At 39.6% G+C, this 12,690-nt stretch overlaps 1 protein-coding gene across 4 annotated transcripts in view; it reads right to left on the bottom strand.

The window, feature by feature from the left end:
- LOC121304346 (discoidin domain-containing receptor 2-like) overlaps positions 1-12,690 on the bottom strand; it is a 42,499-nt gene that overhangs the window by 19,804 nt on the left and 10,005 nt on the right. The window contains exons 2-3 of one of the 4 annotated variants that reach the window (XM_041235434.1): positions 11,536-11,675; positions 10,584-10,691 (exon numbers count right to left, since the gene is read on the bottom strand). The gene's annotated coding sequence lies outside the window, so the exon portion shown is untranslated. Of the gene's footprint in view, positions 1-10,583; positions 10,932-11,535; positions 11,676-12,690 lie in introns of those variants that run through there. The other 3 variants (XM_041235435.1, XM_041235436.1, XM_041235433.1) reach the window with 3 other exon arrangements.

Raw genomic sequence — 12,690 nt, 5'->3', positions numbered from 1 at the left:
GAGATACAAGAAAGAAGGTTAAACTCGACACACTCGGACTGCAAGGATCATTCTTACTGTTCATACCACAGCTGTTTGACTCAGCTCAGGAAAGAGCGTGAGTTTCAGCTTGGGTCACAGAGAGGAGAGAGAGGAAGAGATGAGGAGATGGATATTAGTCAGATTTCAAATTCCCCGGGAATGACTCCTATTGACTCCAGAAGCAGTTGCCACTGTAACTTTCACTCCCCAGCACCATCAAATGCCATTCCTGCCTGCTCTGAAGCGAAGTGCGATTGAGCACCAAATCCGATACTGCACACAACTCACAACTTCCCAACTAGATTCTGTTTTTGTATTCCAATTTTATGCCATGTTTGGTTTTAGACTTTTACTGTAAAATACTAGCTTTTAATCCGTTTTGTTTTACTAATTTTACAATTAAATCCTCATTTTTTTTTATCTCTTTTTAAATTTCTGTTTAAAAAAATAATAATTTCTGTAGTAGACTGTTTTTTAAATGAATGGTTTAATTGTTCATTTTGTGTGTGAAGCGCGTTGGGATCCTTGTGATGAAAGGCGCTATAGACGTTAGTGTGGTTGTATATACAGTATATGTATATATACACACAGTATGTATGTACTACATAGATCAAATACTCAGTGAGAATAATGCTTGTAAAATGATGTATAAATAAAATGCTGTAGCCTTGTGTTCTAGTAAATCAGGACCTGCTTGTTGGGATCAATTTTTAATGGGAGAGAGAGAGAGTGATGAATTTATAAATGACATACTTTCTTGTGTTTTTATTGCAAATCAAAGAAACAGCATCCCGTTTTCTCCGGCGCAGTTTTGACAACATAAACCTGAAACTGACAGCCATCCGAAGACATTCCTCTTCTCATAACACCAAGCATTTACGGAAGATTTAACTTCTACTTTGTCACAGGAAACCAACATTGTTTGAAAGGTGGCCCAGTTGTTTTTTTTTTTAAAACAGCTGAGCGGTGGACCCCAGCAGATTGGCCAGCACCAATGCCAAAGCTTTTAAAAAAAATAAATAAATAAAAAAAAAAACAGGATTGATTTTATTTTAAAGTAATTCACGACAGGACGCTGAGCTTAATAAACAAAGAGAGAGGTGCTGTGGCCTTGCTGGCAGGCTCAGTGAGAGAGGGGAAAGGGTTTAAACAGCTGAGGAGGGCAGCTGCTGGCTGGGGACCAGAGAGAGAACAGATAGGGGATTCACAGCAGTCTCAGCTCACAGTCTCCAGAGCAGAGACCCCAAGCCAGCCAGCAGGCAGTCAGGCACCCTCCATCCCTCCCTGACAGTCTGGTCTCTGAACCTGCTTGTGTTTGTCAGGGACACTGGAGACCCGAGCAGAACCAGACTGGAGCCCTTAGGAAGGGGCTGGTCCTGAAAGCATGCCAATCATAACATTTCCAGAGCTCACGCTTGTAAAGTACCATCATTTTAAAGGCTCTATTTTTTAAACAAATCTAAAAAGGACAAAGACACATTTCAAAAGGCCTGAATTAAATCAAATGCTATGGTGCTTGCCCTAGTCATATTTATTATTTAATCCAGACAAGCACACTCGTTCCAAGTAATTTCTTATTAGGGTTATTCCTTCTCTGAAAATTTGCCTTTGCATTCCTCCATAACTTCAATGCAAATCCTAATGCAAAACTCATTCTATTACAAAACTTTAAAGACATTAGCCAAAATGCCTGTCTACGTGATTGACAGGTTTTACATATTAGCTATATATATTGTGTTATGTTGAAAAAAAAAGGGGGTTGCTAACACTGCCTTTTCTTGGTCATAATTAGGGTCCTGTTGCGATCTTTTTGGACACTTGTAATCCTGTGAGATGTTGCAGCTAATCAAGTTAGTTTTCAGCAGTGTGCTTCCAAAATATCGATTAGCAAGTACAAGACATATAAAATACATCAAAAACATTTGTGTTGAAAGGGGCGGGATCTCCTGTGATGTGCAATGCAGAGGTTAATAACTAAAACAATGGCAAGACTTCACTTTCAAAACTCCTGTACGCCTCTGAATATTACTTTACAGTCAAATGATTATTGTGACGCACTGCAGCTTTAAATGCTGCCCTTACGTTACTCCATCACAATGTAGCCTAAAACTGGCACAGCCAAGTGTTTCGTGCCACAGTCCACTCATTACATCATGCAGAAGCGTTTCCATACCTGTTCTTGAGACAGAAAAGATAGGCGAGCCGGAGGCAGTACAGCGCATCATCTGAAAGACTGCAGAATAGCAGCTATCCTACAAACAGGATCTGTATCTCACACCTGGAGCACTAAGGAGGCTTGGAGGTCCAGTGGTTAGAGAAAGGGGGCTCGTTACCGAGGAGGTTCCCGGTTCAATCCCAGCTCAGCCACCTTCTCGCTGCGTGCGTGACCCTGAGCAAGTCACTTAACCTCCCTGTGCTCCTCGGTTGAGACGTAAAACAAACGAGGTCCTGTTGCAAGTGAATTCACAGCTGCGGTTGTTGATGCAGAGTTCGCCCCCTCTTCGCTGCAAGTCGCTTTGGATAAAAGCGTCTGCTAAATGACTAACTCATCATAATAACAATAACAACGTCTCACACTTGGCAGGATTGTGTTTTCTGAATGCCTCATTTGTGTGTTGCAATGTGTTTTTAGCAACAGCAGTGGCAATGCTTCACTTGTTATCATGCACATTACCCATAAAATTACTCTGAATCTGGAATTTAACAAACCGTCAGATTTTACATTAACTGGTGCACATTACTGGTACCGTGCACAGAAACATGACACTCTGACACTTCAGTCACACATTCTTTCACATGTGAGAAATAGAATAGGTCATCATTTGTTGTGAGGCAGGCTACGGCACACATAGCTAATTACAGCCGTCCAGTAGCAGTTGCAAGCCGAGCTATGTCTGATGAATTAGAGCTTGGAATGGCTTAAGCCACCCTGTGCTGGGGATCAGATTTCCTTCCCAGCTTCTATTTGTGTAGAGCTGTGCTGGAAGCAGATGTCCCAGGGAGTCAGTGTGGCTCGGCTGCATGCCCGATCAGAGATCCGATACAATAAAAGAGGCTTGAGAATCTACAACATGACATAACCACTCCCCGAACACAGCCAAGTGCTTTTAGAAACAGGCTGGGGGTGTCATCTCTGCTGGGTTACATTTGATGTTCATATCTGGGAAGAGGCAATACCTAGAGCAGGGGTGTCAAGACTCCAGTCCTCGAGGGCCGCAGGGTCTTCTGGTTTTCATTCCAATTCTCTCAATTCACATAACTGATCTAATTATTTTTTCAAATTGGACGCATTTAATATTTCTTTCAAGGTCTTGAAAAGTTTACGATTTTAAAAAAGCCTCTTGATTCAAGGTAGACGACCTATACAACATTTGGAGGTAAACTGTCACTGCTTCATGGGACTGTGTTTTACAGGGCAGAGTCGTGTACAGCAGAGACGGTTGAAAGAAGCAGTTGAAAACGAGATTCTGAGATTCCTCGTAAGCAGAGTGAACCATTGAAAGCAGGACTTGTGACACCAGTCACAACAACGGATTAAAATCTGAACCACAACAATAAAAAGCCACACCTGTTTTATAAATATTCTCCCTAATCTTTGAGAGACTCGCCCCCGGTGTCATTTTAGCACACGGGATGACGAAATGTTTCGTTTTAAATATAGTCCGTTTGTAAAGTTAGACAGTCCTGGTGGATTTGGAAGGAACGGAGGACAGTGACTGTGACAGTGCTACAGAAGGAAATGTGCAGGTTCATTTCATTTACTGTTTGGATGCCTAAGCTTTCATGGGCTGGAAACACAGCACACACTGCAGGACACCAGCTCTGTGTTCTAGTTGCTGGCATTCGCACTGTCAGAACTGGAATTCCCAGGATGCATTCTGAATACCAGCAGGACAAAAAAAAAAAAAGTGTCATGTAAATACAGTTCTGTACATTAGGCAGCTGAATTTAAATTACTTTGAAGAACTATACTAAAGAATCAAGGCTGAACGACAGTGACATTTCCAAATAACGACTTTCAGCTAAAAATGATCGTAATAATTATCTTTCACATTTAACCTCCCATCAATTGCAACTTTCACCCTAGTTTGTAATCATTTTCTCTATGATATCTGCTTTTTTTATGTTTTTTGCTCTTTGTTTTGTTGCTATGGATACGCTACAATATTTGTAACAGTTGGCACATAAACACAGATGATAATTTCAACAGGAGTAAGGATTGAAAACGGGCATCACTTCTGCAAGTGATGCCTTTAGCCAGTCAATAGCATCTCATTTTCTTGTTTACAATACAGACCCAACCCAGGGCCTGTACTTTACCATCACAAACAGACAGGCATGGACTCATTCCTCTCCAAAGACGTGTACAAAACTGCATCTTAATTAGCACTTAGTCATTCGTTCTGTAATACAACTAGCACTTGGAATGCTAAAATTAATGCCTAAGAGTGCAATCGTTCTGTACCAGAGTGCTTTACTTAAATAATTGAAGAGTAGGGACCATCTGGCAGACAGGTACTGTAGACAGACTGACTGGAGCAGGTGGTTGGAGGAGAGGGAGAGGAAGTTAGGAGAGGAAGAATATTAGCGTTGCATGGTGCACTGAAGCCCACAGGTGATCTGAAGCCTGTGCAACACTGATATGCTTCCCTGGCTCACTTACAAAATAGTTTTTTCAGATGTATTTCTTCTGGAATAGTTATTAGCCTAAGTGGGGCAAATCATTCAAAGCAGAAACAATGGAGAATTATGCAGAACACACAACAGGTTATTAATCTTGAAGAAATTATATATTATTGAAAATGTACAGCAGACAATCAAAAGCATCCCTTTAATGGAAAGTATTCCCATATTAATGAAGCAGTTGAAAAGTTCTCCTTGCTTTCATTCTTTGTTCCCTATACAAGTTTTTCTTGCAATAGGTAAAAAATTAAAGGAGTGATGCATTACCACACTATACTGCTGGTTTTTTTTTTATTTTTTTTTATCAGTCACTAGTTTAAAAATGCTTCTGCTCGAAATAAACATAAACCAGGAAAAATAGTTTTTCAATATTCATTTCTTAACCAAAAATCTGTGCAATGAACCTGCAATGCCATGTGCAGTCTGGGCTACTCCCTACAGTAATCTGTGAAGATTAGGTATTCATAGACAAAGGCAGTGCGCTGCACTGTAACGCGATCTCGGTCGTTAATATTCCACTAGGTGTTTTTGCAAAAGTTAATATTCTACCAAGTGTTTTGGAATGCAACTGCTCTAAGGTACAGGAAGTGATTTGTATTGTATTAGATAGATTATTTATTTTAAACAATATTTGCATAAGCTATTCATAGTCTTTTTAAATAATTCTACTGCATATTATAGTTCTTTTAAAATATTGTTTTTTGAAACAAACAAACAAACAAAAAAATTGGACCAACGTTTCCAATGAAAAGCAAAACTGCACTGCGATGCAGCATTGTGGCAGGCTGGTGAGTTGATAGAGGCCCAGAGACAGTCTGAAGTTCAAAAAAATAACTATTTTATTATAAATAAACACAAAAATGAAAGTGCACCAGGGCAAAATAAAAAAATCTTCAAACACAAATAGAAAGACAACAAAACAAAACTTACAAAAAAAATAAGGTTTCCAGGCTGGGCCTTGCCTTCACTGGAATCAAACTTTCAAAAATACAACCAACAAAACACCAACCTACTTCCTCAACTCCCTCCTCCCAAATGAGAAGCAGAGGCCTCCTTTTATGTCAGGTGGCTGGGCGCTGATTGATTAATTAACCTAATCAACTAATCAACCCCAGCCACCAGACCATAATAAACCCAGGCAGGTAGGGGAAATTAACCCCATCCCTGCCAATTTAAAAAGGGCAGAGCTTTGCTCTGCCACAAGTGTAAATTACAGCCAGAAACTTCATTAGTGTACCCAGATGAACGCACTCTCTCCCACAAACAACACAGCCGTTTAGTTGTTTCTATAACAGCCTTTCATTTCAAATCTGAGCGTTTGTGTTGATCTGCTAAACTCTGATTGCTTCTGGCAAATGCTGCTTTGTGAAATGATTTCCAGTTTCAAAAACATTACAACAAACTGGATTATGTGGGGAATTTGTGGTTTTTTTGTTCCCTATTTTTTTATTTTTTATTCCCTACTGTTGCAGTACTAAAAAAAAAAAAAATGTAACAAGAGTTTACCGTTCTTAAAACATTATGACTCACTGTAATATCTTTTTCAGTACTGCTATAAGAACACAGTGAGGAAAAGAGAAACGCTGCCTTCAAGGTATTTTCTCAGTCTTGTAGAGACAGGCTAACATTTACATGCAGTTTCCAGTAGGAGCGGGAGAGAGTCAAGTGCCACTCCCTACAATAAGCACTAGGTGCTTCCACTCCCTCCCCCCACTTCTCTTTTAAACCTCCAGCAGTGTCTAGCTGTTTCACTTCTCGGATTCTGTTTGCTGTAAGGAGGATGCAGTGTGGGGAATCTCAATGTAACTTAGTGTCCAATGTACAATCACAAACGCAAGTCTGCTGGTAAACAGTGCAGCAGAGTTGAAACAATACCTTCAGCCATTCTAGCTTATCAAATCCAGAAGGAGTGACTCTCTGTGATGCCGATAGTAAGAGTGCAGTCTGGGACACTCTGAAAAGAAACATATATTTTTTCTTTTTATACACTTCATCATAATTGCATTGGCTGCTGTCTTGATTTTTGTAAGTGTGACACGCAGACAAACAAATAGACTCTCTCTCTCTCTCTCAGGCTGTTTTAATCTCTTCATGAATGACAAGGTCAGTGCATGTGAATCACAAACACAAAGAAGAGTTTTGTTTTTTTGTGCAGAGCTCAGCAGAATAAGAAATAGCCGTGGTGGGAACAAAAAACAACACGTTACACCTCTCTGCCCAGAGGGGGTTTCAACAAAGAGTCACTGAATGAGCTCATCAAGAACGCACAGGTGTGCGCATTACACAAAGCACTCAAATCATAAACCTTAATGAGAATGTTCAATTAACATGCACCTTCCACAAACCACAGCTACAGAATTAACACATTTTGCTTCAAGTCAAATGCAGCCTGATGAATGAAGGTAGCGTTAACATACTGATTTACACCTCTTTGTAGTTTTCCACATACTTTGTGACATTTCAAAATCTAACATGAAAATCTAACATTTATTACAAAACTGTTGGCCAAGAGCCCTTATCAAAAGTTTACCTAGACAAATTTGCACTGTACCATGCAATACTATTACTGTAGTTTACCATGCTTTTCTAAAACACTCTTTACTATACCTTTCTGGGCTTTCCTATGTTTCACCAAGCTTTCGTTTAGTATGCTTTATTCTACTGTGCTATGAGTTCATCATGGTAAACTTTTTACACGATAGATGCTACAGCTGAAAGAAAATGCAACTGCAAAAGTGCATATAGAAGCTTTTATTTGCATATCTTCAACAGATGTTGCCCGACGGCAGACATATCCTTTCAAAATACCTCCTCGCCTATCGAAAAATGCTCTGTCTATAAAAAGTGCAACGCGCAGGTGTTGCAAAGTAAAACCTGTCCGAACTAAGAGGTCCTCTGTTCTTCCGAGCACGTTTTTTTTTTTAATTTTCTACAAATTTAAACATAATCTTTGAATGTCAACAGGTATAAAAAGCACATGTCCAATACGCCACCTTTAAACCAGTGTTTCATACTGAACTGGGTTTATTCAATCCAAACTAAAACTCAAAACCTGGAAGACAATAGCAGTTTATTTTACCACCTTTCAACTCCAATCAATCAGGGAGGTTAAAAAAAGATTTTATTTCAAATGCTCCTGAAGCAGGGAGTGACGATGAAGTTTAACTGGTCCAGGTTTTGCTGAGGTCAGCTGTAGAAATTCCGTACCTGTGTGTGTGTGTGTGTGTGTGTGTGTGTGTGTGAGGAGAGGGTGGGTTTTGTGCTTATGTGTGTTGAGGGGGTGGGTTGTGCCAGTGCGTGTGTGAAAGTATAAAGAAAATAAGTAACAAGCTTACTATAAAAATCTATCCTGGCACTGCTTTGCCGTGCTTCGTACAGTGCCTGCTCAGTGCGTACACCTCTGTGTAAACTGCTTTTATCAAACCAATAAAGACTACTTAACTGAAGATGTTAAATTCTAGCAGCCGTTGAACAAGGCCCATAAACAGTGCAAGTTCGTGTCTAACCAGATGTACTGCGCAATCTGTAAGGCTGTTATGCTGTTGTAAAGCTGCAGTGTGATATCCTTTATTACAGCCAATGCTCAGGGGTCAGGGTGGTGAAGGATCGAGGGTGGAAGCGGATTGTCTTGATATTGACAGGCTCAGCCCCTCAGGCAGGAAGGCAGGCAGGCAGGCTGGCAGGTAGGGGGAGCTCTCTCTAGTTACCAGAGATGAAAGAGCTGGTTCATCCTACTAAGAGCACAGCAGGAAGGACTGAAAGACTTTACAATAGAGGCATTCATCTGCAAGGGTGTATCAGTGCTCTAAGGTTACGGTACAACAGGCACGTCATAATACGAAATGCGAAACAATGCAGGAGAGGGCAATGCTTCAGGTATTTTTAATTAAATGAATGGTTTTCTGGTATCCCAAACAGCTGCTGTAATGTGCTGCAAAACCAACGCTGCATAAGCAAACAGGAATATAATGATTTTTACTGTGCTTGACAGAAGAATATACCAGAATATCTCACGATATTGCATTGTCTTTCACAATTGCACAATGCACGTTTTCAATGAGAACGCAGCGCTGTCGGTATTATTATTTCCCACACCTGAACTTAACTGTGACATGTAAAATAAAAGGCCTGTGGCAGTTTTTTTCTAAACGGTTCACATCCTACAGGGAGTTAAATTATCACCGTTAGAATAGCCTTCTTTCAGGTGTGACAGTTACTGCTTAGGAAATGTTTAACAAGCTGTAAAACTACTTTCCTAGTTAAGCTATTGTGTTGCTTGCCACAAACCTCTCTTGGGCTTGTACCCCCCCCTTACCTTCTGTGCCAGCGGGGTTATTTTTGGCATACGGTAATTACATGCTTTTTATTTACACATCTGCCCATGCAAAGTTTTCTTTCATTGCACTTCCACCCCCTGCATTTAGAAAGGTCTTAAGACGCTATATAAAAGCTGCCTGCCTCGCTTGGTTTACCTCCCCACGATCTCCGTCCCTTATTCAGGTACTTATCTTTCAAGCCTGTTTTATTGGACAGACTGCTTCACTTCAGATAAGTCGGTGACTGAACTTTTGAACCACAAATGAAATGACAAATATACAGTGTGGCGAGGTGGGGGCTGGCTGTGGGTTTGAATCAGACTGTTCAGTCCTCAGACAGTAGCCGTTAGTTTAATCTACACAGGCATTTAAGTTCAATTGGCAGCAGTGTTTTCTTTTTGTTTTTTTTTGTTTTTCAGTTAACTAAAACTAATAGTGTCTTAAAATGAAAAGATACTGAAACTGAAAAACAAATTCTAAAACCGAAATATATATTTTTTTGCAATAAATTTAACAGAAACTAAAATTAAAACTAAATGGAACAAAAATAAATAAATAAATCATCTTACCAGCTAAATAAAAGCTGATGCTGAACTGAAATGCTGAAACTGCAAAGAGAACGTACTCACGGTGAGCATCTTTGCAGACTGGAAGGTAACAAAAGTCCAAGGATTAGACAAGAAAGAAGGCAGTGTAGCCCCATCCAAAACAGGGCAGACTTGAGGCACGGAGACTGAAGTGCTCCCTATTACCCCCTCCAGAAGAGGTAGCTCCTAAAGTCCCAGGCAGACCTGAGGCACAAAGACTGAAGTGCTCCCTCTCACCCCCTCCAGAAGACAGAATGGAAGTCATTCAAGTCCTGAACTGACTTACCCATGATGATAAAAACTGCCTTCTCCCTTAAACCCAACAGGAGAAAGGTTAGTCTTGAGCTTGCTTTAAAACAGGTTAGTCTTACATTGTTTTAAAACTATATTATATAGATATATATATATATATATATAATAGATATATATATATTAATATATATATATATATAAATTTAACGAAAGTTCAAGCTAAACTTTAATTACACCCGTTTTGTCAAAACGAAGTTTTTTTGTCTATACATTTATAGTGTAAATATCACGAGCAGGGTGATTTTCTTGAACAAAGCGTATCGCATAGCCCAAATATCACGCTGGAAAAACAAAAAACAAAAAACAAAACAAATACAAGTTCACAAATTACTGTTTTATTGACATAAGAAAAGGTCATATTTAAAGAATTAACAAGTGATTAAGAATTGTTCCACAATACGGGAAAATGTAATTTGTCTTTTTCCTGAAACATAAATGGACTTTTTTAACCAAAATTTGGCATTTACATCTTTAAAATTTAACTGAAATTATTTTAAGTGGTAATAATAATAATAATAATAATAATAATAATAATAATAATAATAATAATAATAATAAAAAGTTAATAACCAGTTTTCAAACTCATAGAAACGCAGCACCTATGCTATCCAATTCCAAACTGAACCCAGTAATTAATTAAGAGGAAACTGCGTCATTACCTTACCTTTCAGCCTTAGAAACCCGACAAAATTTCTCTGCAATTCCCCGTGTGCCTGTCTTTAGGTCTCTTGTCAAAAAGCACTGTCGCTCTTCACCAACCACGAGTTACTGGCTGCAGTGTTAAAAAAAAAAAAATCAAAAATCAAAATACAATCCTTCGTTTGCGCAGATTACAAATCCTTTCGTTGCCGTTTGCTTTGTTTATTTTTTTTAAAGAGTCCGGCTCTAACACGCTTTAAAACTCCTGTACTGAACCTGGAAGCTGACGGCTTGCTGTTAAATATAGATCCAGTTTTCCAAAGAGACCCGCTCTTGCTGAAGCGAAGAGAGTCCTGCTCTGAATCACACAGAGGAGGACCTCGCTTCTTCCACCAGGTACTCATTAGCATAAAGAAAGCGGGGGGAGCTGATCCGCAAGGGGGGGGGGGGGGGGGGGGGTCAAACACCCCCCGCTTGTCAACAAATCCTGAACTACTCTTTTTTTCAGGAACGGTGAAACTTCTGTAAACGAATATTTTTGTTTGTGAATATTTTTTGGGTCAGGGTTTCTGTTCCCCCAGATTGTGAGCTCAATTTCGTTTGGACTTCTTCTGTCGATACAACAGGTGTTACAAACTGGACTTGTGTCACCCACCTACCCATGTTCACATACCTATTTAAGGTCTATTTTCTCAATGTCAACACTGGGCAGGAATGGGTTAAGAAACGGCCAGTTGCACTGATTAGATGTTTCAGTGTACAGTCATAACTAACCCTAACCCTAACCCTAACCCTAACCTACAGCTAAACACTATTTAGGGAATAGAAATTGGATTATTAACTAGGGCAGCTTTCTCCCTGATGAATTCAAGTGCAGTGGAGGTTAAACTGCAGAGGAATTGCAGGAACTATGCACCATTGACACATTTTAGTGCAGCATTTAGCACAACTGTGGGATTCGCGGCTTTTTCTCATACCTGATCTCTGGCAGCCGGGTTGTTTTCCTGTGTTTAGCTTCCCCGGGTTACCAGTGAATTTCCGACAGGCCCAGAGGGAATTCCAGACGAGATCCGACTTGTTCAGCTCAAGTTCAGTATGACTGATTTAAGAGAGGAAACTAAAAAGAAAGAAAAAAATGAAGCTCATTTTGCAGTCAAATAAATTTATCCAGAACCTGCTGCTGAATAATGTTACGTTAACATATTAAATTACACACCCCTGTGCAGTTTTCCCACATAATGAAAAACTGACAATTGAAAAACGTGACATTTCAAAATCTAACATGAAATACTGTACTTCTATTATGGCTTCGGTAGATTTTTGCAATTTTGTAGTTTTGTTAATTACATGATGTTACATAAAATATCTAAATTATATTCCAGTAGTTTTTATTTTTGTCTCAATATGAAAATTCTATCATGCAAAACTTTTGGCCACAGCTGTACTCAGTATTGCCTATTGGGTCGAATTGTACCACATTGTGTGACGTTTTGTAACATGGACTAAATTGCACTGGGAGCTGAGAACACCAAACTCCTTTCACTAGAGAAAACATACTGGCTAGTGTACAAACCCAATGCGGTTGTAATAATTTCTGCAGAGAATCAAAGATATTCTTTGATTAAAAACAACCCCTCTGCGTCCACACAAACCTGCTCTGTTTCTGTCAATATTTAATTTTCGTTTCATTTCCTGTAAGTGTGGGATACATTCGCCTGATAAGCGAACAGGTGGAAACTGTAACGTGTTCAATAGCACGATCAGCTGAAGTCATCAGAGCAATTACCTCGCTCTCCTACTGGGCTGTGCCCACTGCACTGCAAAAAGGAAATTGCAGCTTTGCAGAGAGTACAGAGAAGAGCATTACTGAGCATGTCAGTCATTAGGAGAAGCAGCTGATTGCTTATCGACAGGAAAGAAGCCACTGAAGGGGTGGGGAGAATTTCACCCTTCAGGCGACCGAGGGAAGTGTAAGAAGATCTAAAAGCAAGAATTGCAAACAGAAATTTCCTTAACCAGCTGCAGTACCAGATATCAATTTTTTTTTTTTTTTAAATACATGTTTACAATAATATGTGTTTCTTTCAAAACTGCACACTTGCAATATTTGTGAAGAATGAAATTGCACGACA

This window comes from Polyodon spathula, chromosome 37 (genome assembly GCF_017654505.1).
Source record: "Polyodon spathula isolate WHYD16114869_AA chromosome 37, ASM1765450v1, whole genome shotgun sequence".
NCBI lineage: Eukaryota > Metazoa > Chordata > Actinopteri > Acipenseriformes > Polyodontidae > Polyodon > Polyodon spathula.
Note: the sequence above shows the minus strand (reverse complement) of the source record. Positions and strands in the feature narration are given on the sequence as shown.